The sequence below is a fragment of the Gossypium hirsutum genome, chromosome D13, assembly GCF_007990345.1.
Source record: "Gossypium hirsutum isolate 1008001.06 chromosome D13, Gossypium_hirsutum_v2.1, whole genome shotgun sequence".
Lineage (NCBI taxonomy): Eukaryota > Viridiplantae > Streptophyta > Magnoliopsida > Malvales > Malvaceae > Gossypium > Gossypium hirsutum.
This window is the reverse complement of record NC_053449.1, coordinates 29,587,476-29,594,177: the sequence shown is the minus strand read 5'-3', so window position 1 is coordinate 29,594,177 and position 6,702 is coordinate 29,587,476.

Sequence of the window (6,702 nt, the reverse complement as noted above, 5' to 3'; positions counted from 1 at the left end):
TGATGCAACAACAATGATTTTCTTATCTCTTTTTCTCTCGCAAATACGCTCATTTTACCACTCTCAATTTCTTTTTGACTTTCTTGTTCCTCTCGTACTTTTACCTCCACTCCCTCAATTTTTTCTTTCTTTTTTTCATTTTTCTTGTCTCTCTCTTTTTCAATCTTTTCCTTCAACTTCAATTGATCTTGGTACACTTGCTTTGGAGTCAATGGCGCTAAAGTTACATTCTTGCCTCGATGCTTGAATGTATAGCAATTTGTATAACCATCATAGATCACGCGCCTATCAAACTGCCATGGACGTCCCAAAAGTAGATGTCCCGCATGCATAGGAACTACATCGCACACCACTTCATCTTGGTACTTTCCAATAGAAAATGCCACCACAGCTTGTTTTGTTACTTTCAGCTCACCTCCATCATTTAGCCATTGCAACTTGTATGGAGTTGGATGTTTAGTTGTAGCCAAACCTAGCTTTTCCATCAACATAATACTAGCTACATTAGTACAGCTACCACCATTAATGATCATACTACATACCTTGCCTTGAATGTGGCATCGAGTGTGAAAAATATTCTCCCTTTGTTGATCAGTTTCAACACTTTGAATACTGAGGCTACACTTCACCACAATAATTTCTCCTTCAACGGGTAACTCTAAATCTTCATCATCGGATGGCATTTCAGGTTCATTTTCATCCTCTTCCTCCGACTCAACTTCTCCATCAACTCTTATCACCATAATTTGTCGATTGGGACATTGACTAGCTATGTTCCCTCGGCCTTGACACTTGAAACATCTTATGTCTCTCGTGCGATTTGGCGCTTGCTCATTTTTATTTCGACTTGTCTCTCCAACGGGTTGATTTGATTTAACTGCTACAGTCGGCTCTTTTGTTCTAACAAGGGGTTTGTTGACTCCTTGATTCCATTTGTTGATTGAAGAATTGGCAGAGGGTCTACTAACTCCTTTTCGCTTAAGTTGCTTTTCAACCTTAATCGCCATGTGAACCATGTCCATCACTTCAACATAGTGTTGTAGTTCAACTATGTTGGCAATGTCACGGTTTAAACCCGCAAGGAACATAGCCATGGTTGGCTCTCGATCCTCCTCGATATCAGCTCGAATCATCGCTATCTCCATCTCCTTATAATAGTCTTCAACACTTCTATTTCCTTGAGTAAGGTTTTGAAGTCGTTGATAAAGATCTCGATGGTAGTATGATGGAATAAATCTTTTCCGCATGACTGATTTCATTTCTCCCCAAGTAGAGATGGGTCTTTCACCATTTCGTCGTCGACTAGTTACAAGCTGGTCCCACCACACTATGGCATAATCAGAAAACTCAATTGCCGCGAGTTTCACCTTTTTACTCTCCGAATAGTTGTGGCAATAAAAAACAAGCTCAATCTTCTTTTCCCACTCCAAATAAGCTTCAGGGTCATTCTTACCTTGGAATGGTGGAATTGTCATCTTGATATTCTTAAGATTGTCATCTGGTCGTTCACGATCTCTAGGACCTCGTTGTCGTTGACGGCCTCGACGTCGTACACTTTGGGTAGATGAGTGATCACTTTCTTGTCCACTTGCTTCATAAGGATCTTGAATTGGACGTTCTCACTCTTGTCTTGCATCTTCCGGAGTCATCTCACGTTGTTCTCGTCTCTCGACTCGATATAATCGATCTTCAATTGGTTCAAGTTTTCTATCAAATAATCGCTCCATCTCTCGCATAATTGCTTGAAGGGTAAGATCTGGCACTCCTCCTCCAACATTTCTTACGGGACGGAACCCTCCTTCCACATTTTGATTTCTTTTCGGACTTCGTGACATTTTTTTTAAAAAATGAACTCACAACAAAGAATCTCACTATCCACTCACAAAGAAATCTCACTTCCTTGGCTTTTATACTCTCGAATAAACTCACCACTCTCTTGCCTCTTTCCACTCACTCCTCCTCTCTAAGTTTTTAGGAATTATTTAAACTTAAAAAGCAGTTGTTGTGGGTCGGCTTACAACCTTGATGTTTGGGCTTGGTAAGAATATTGTAGGACAAAGGAAAGTAGGCTTGAAACAAGAAATGAAAAGGTTGGATGTGGCGAAATAGTAGAAGGTAGTAATAACTATAATTTGGGCAGCAAACAACAACAAAATTTCAAAACTAGCTTCTTCTTCTTTTTTTCACGAATTTTTTTTTTCACGAATTTTTTTTTCAACTTGATATCCAATCTCTTGAGTTTGAAAGGAAACCAATTTTTTTTTAAAATTTTTTTTGAATTTTTTTTCAAATTTTTTTGAAGAAACTACTATACCGTATTGCCGACAATATCGATTCTTACTCTAAATTCGCTAGCTCTGATACCAATTTGATACGAACTCGTCTCGTGATGTTTTGAGTCGTATGTGTTGCCCAATCGTGAATTGAGTAAGGATGGATTCGTTTCTGTTTTAAAATGAAACAAAATAGAGATAATGGCTTCAAACAAAGGTAACAAACAAAATAAAGAGGAAACAATAACAAATTAATTGGCTAAGACCGAAAATGAACCAACAATAACGAATTGTTAACCCGAATCTCAAAATGGTCTTTAGGTGTTTTTCAGTTAAAGGAATCAGGAAAGGAACCTTGACCCACTATCAACTATGATAGGAACCAAAGGCATATTGAATGCCACACCAAAGGTGATAAGTTCAGCAACAAAGAAAAGATGGACGCCACAACCTATGCTTGATAAGTCAAATCAATTCCGTAAGAACAAAGAGAATTGGATAGCTCACAATTCAAATATTTCATCTATATTCAGCAAAAGTCCCCTCTCTAAGGCTAATTACAACTATTTATAATGCTAGAACAAGGTAACCGAATGGTCAAAAAAAAACATCCACTTAATGTGCCATAAAAACTGATGTCTTTTATTATGCTTTGAACCAAATAACTCCTTCCATAAAATCATTTCAATTCAGCTGATTTGAATGTCTTTAATGTCTTAAAAATGTCTCTTGAGTTGTCCTTGGCTACCTGAATAGACACCATCTTTTAACCTGCTCCTTAATGACATTCAAAGGTTTGATTAATTTCTCTTGAAAGCTCCAAAAATAGCTGGAAGTGGAAGAGTTGCTGCTGAATTTTAAAGGGCATAAAATGCTCTTTAAAAACTCCTTTTAATGATCTTTAAGCTCCTTTTTTAACAGCCCCTTTAATTGTAACTCAAAAGAACTTGAACAGCCACTTATTAAATGTGTAACAGCCTTGAATTGTAACCACTATAAGCTAAAAAGTCACCTGCAATAAACACATTAAAATGAGTTTATTAAACACATTAAAACACTTATTAATCATAACACATATTAAACTTACTTAAATAAATGAACTAAAACATATATGCAATAATTATTCCAGCAACTAGTTTAATTAAAGAAGCATAATTTAAAGAACTTAATTTATGCATCAATAAATAATCTTAGGAACTAGATCAATTAAGAAGCATCTTATTTAATAAAGTTTAATAACTAACTCATGTATTAAAACTTTAAGATAAGTTAAATTAATTGATCAGCAACTTATTTATTAAACTAAAACAAGTTAATTAAAAGAAACAAATTCAACTTGCAATAAATTGCAAGTAACGCCTTTTGAACGGTTTGAAGCACGACTATCAAATTCGGCCACTCCCTGTTCCCAAGCTCATTCCACATAGCTTGCTATTACATTTCGAAATCTCTTAGCTCGTGATCGAGTTATTGGTCCTCGTGGCAGCTCAATGGATTCGGTAGTAATTTCCCGGGCTAAGGTTGCATCACTTTTCTTTAGGGACATTGTACGATTGCATGGACTTTCGTGAACTATCGTCTCCGGTCGCGACACAAAATTTCTTAGCCACTTTTGGAGATCTTTATGGAGTAAACTCGGAACTAAGTTATAATTTTCAACTACTTGTCATTGTCAAACAGATGGACAAACGGAGGCGATCAACTGAGTCCTATCCACTTTATTATGAGTTGTTATCTGAAAGAATTTGAATTCTTAGGAAGATTGCCTGCTGCATGTTGATTTTGCTTACAATTGATATGTTCATACAGCGACTCAACATACACCTTTTGAAATCGTTTACGGTTTTAATCCTTTGACTCTTTTAGATTTAATTTCTCTACCTAATGACCAATTGATACATGTTGATGCTAGGAAAAAGGCAAACTTCGTGAAGAATTTACATTGAAAGGTACGGGCTATCATCGAAGCTAAAGTAAAATCCTATGCTAAACAAGCCAACAAAGGATGCAAAAGAGTAATTTTTGAACCCAGAGATTGGGTTTGGGCTCATATGCGTAAGGAACGATTTCCAGCCCAAAGGAGGTCCAAACTATTACCGAGAAGAGATGGCCCATTTCAGGTTCTCGAACACCTAAATGATAATTCATATAAACTTGATTTTTCAGGTGAATATAATATAAGTGCCAGCTTTAACGTGTCTGATTTGTCTCCCTTTGAAGCAGATTTCAACTTGAGGACAAGTCACTTTGAACAGAGGGGGAATGACGTGACCATGCCGCTCTCTAAGTCCAAACCTCGATTCTATCGAGCTCCCAAAAGGACCAATGACCCGAGCTCAATCTAGGCTCCTTCAAGAAGTTGTTTCAGGTTTATTTCTTCAACTTTGGAAGGAGAATCACCTCACTGATGAAGATGAAGCTCGAGCCAACATCTTGAAGACTCCATGCACTTTAGTGCAAGCTGACTTTAGCTCAATTTCAGCTTTCCAAGCTTCTTTATGTTGGATCGCCGGCACCCCTATGGCGCAGTGAAAAAATTTAATAATCGGTGACCCTAACCACGGATCCATGTGTGAGGAGCAAATCGGGGTAAAAAGGGTTACGAAATTACCTAATGTTTGTTCTGAGTAGACATCAACTTCTTAAGAATGTGTAGTCTGATCTACAATCGAAGCAAGCCACAATCTATCGAGACTCCGACCTCTACGTAATCCACCCAGTTGACTACGAACGGAAGAAATCCCCAAAACAATTTTGAAAGTAATTTTTCTTTGATGACTGCTAGACCAAAAACAAAGAAAAATGGGATTCTTATATCCTATTATTTTAGGGTTTTTAGGAATTAAATAAATAAAATAATATTTTAAACCGAAAATTATAATTACATTAATTATAATATAATTTCGATAAACCATATATTTATTTGAATTCATATCCTAACCAAATTCATGTCCTCATTATGCGTACAACAAACTTGTACATAATGTGTTGGAAATTTGATTACCAAATTAAATTAATTCTATAATTAATTTAATTCAAGCAAAACCCAAAAATAATACCAACTATGGTTTATTCCGTTCATTTCAACTATAGGGTGTGACCCTGTAGGTTCCTGTAACATTAGTAGTAATACTAGAACGATTCTAATGTTACAAACAATGAGTGGCATCTAGCAATGCATCATTGCTACCTAAGTCACAAGAGATCATGATTCGACATAACCTTTTTTTTATGATTAACCTTTTATGCAATAATCCTTAAGTCCTTTATCTCTGGATTGGACACAAGTCATGGAATAGTCACACTTGTATAGTCCATTCCATGTTCCTTGATACCTTAAGCAGACTACAATATACAAATAATTATGACATCTCATATCAACTTATTTGAGCATGGTCATGCATTTCTAGTCTCACTTAATCAAGTGGCCCAAGATATTACTCCCATTATGTAGGAGGGACTTATTCTATATCGACCAACCATATCCCTCTACATCGATTGTGGTATATCCAACATCAGCCTTTATAGAACAACTAGTTATGGTGTATGTTTGACTGTATCAAAATATACTACTCACGATGTTGGGATTATGATGATCTCAAGTCTGAGGATCATATACATATTAATCACTATGAGTAATGTCGTGACAATTACATAATAATCCAGGAAACATACTCATAATGGGTCAATCCAATATGTTGTTCTCTAACACACATATTCATGCATCGATTCTAACATTCCATATCAATGATAACTCTTTATCATCAATCAACTGCATGTTAGTCTTAATGCATTATCGTTTTCCTATCTAACAATAATACTTGACTAAGGATCTTTTAAGAATAATCATATTATTCTTAGGACATTATTATAAAACAGTTTATTTATACACACAGAAAAGAAACTGAAATAATAATGGTAACGCCTTATATTAATAAACATGATAAATCAAGTATGTTATTACAACCATCCCATGATTGATCTTTGGGCATACTCTAACAATCTCCCACTAGCACTAAGACCAATCACTTATATATCTAATACCAAGTGACTTAGTGTGACGATCATGCTTCTGCTGTGTCAGAGGCTTGGTCAAGGGATCAGCAATGTTATCATCTGTAGGTACTCTGCATATCTCTACATCCCCTCGATCGATAATCTCTCGAATGAGATGGTAGCGCCTAAGTATGTGTTTGGATCGCTGGTGAGATCTAGGTTCTTTAGCTTGTGCAATGACTCCATTGTTATCACATCGGAGTTCTATAGCATCTGATATGCTAGGCACAACCCCTAGTTCAGTAATGAAGTTTTTGATCCAAACTGCTTCTTTTGCTGCCTCACTGGCTGCAATATACTCGGCCTCTATTGTAGAATCGGCTACTGTACTTTGCTTTGAACTCTTCTAGCTTACAGCGCCCTCATTAAGGCA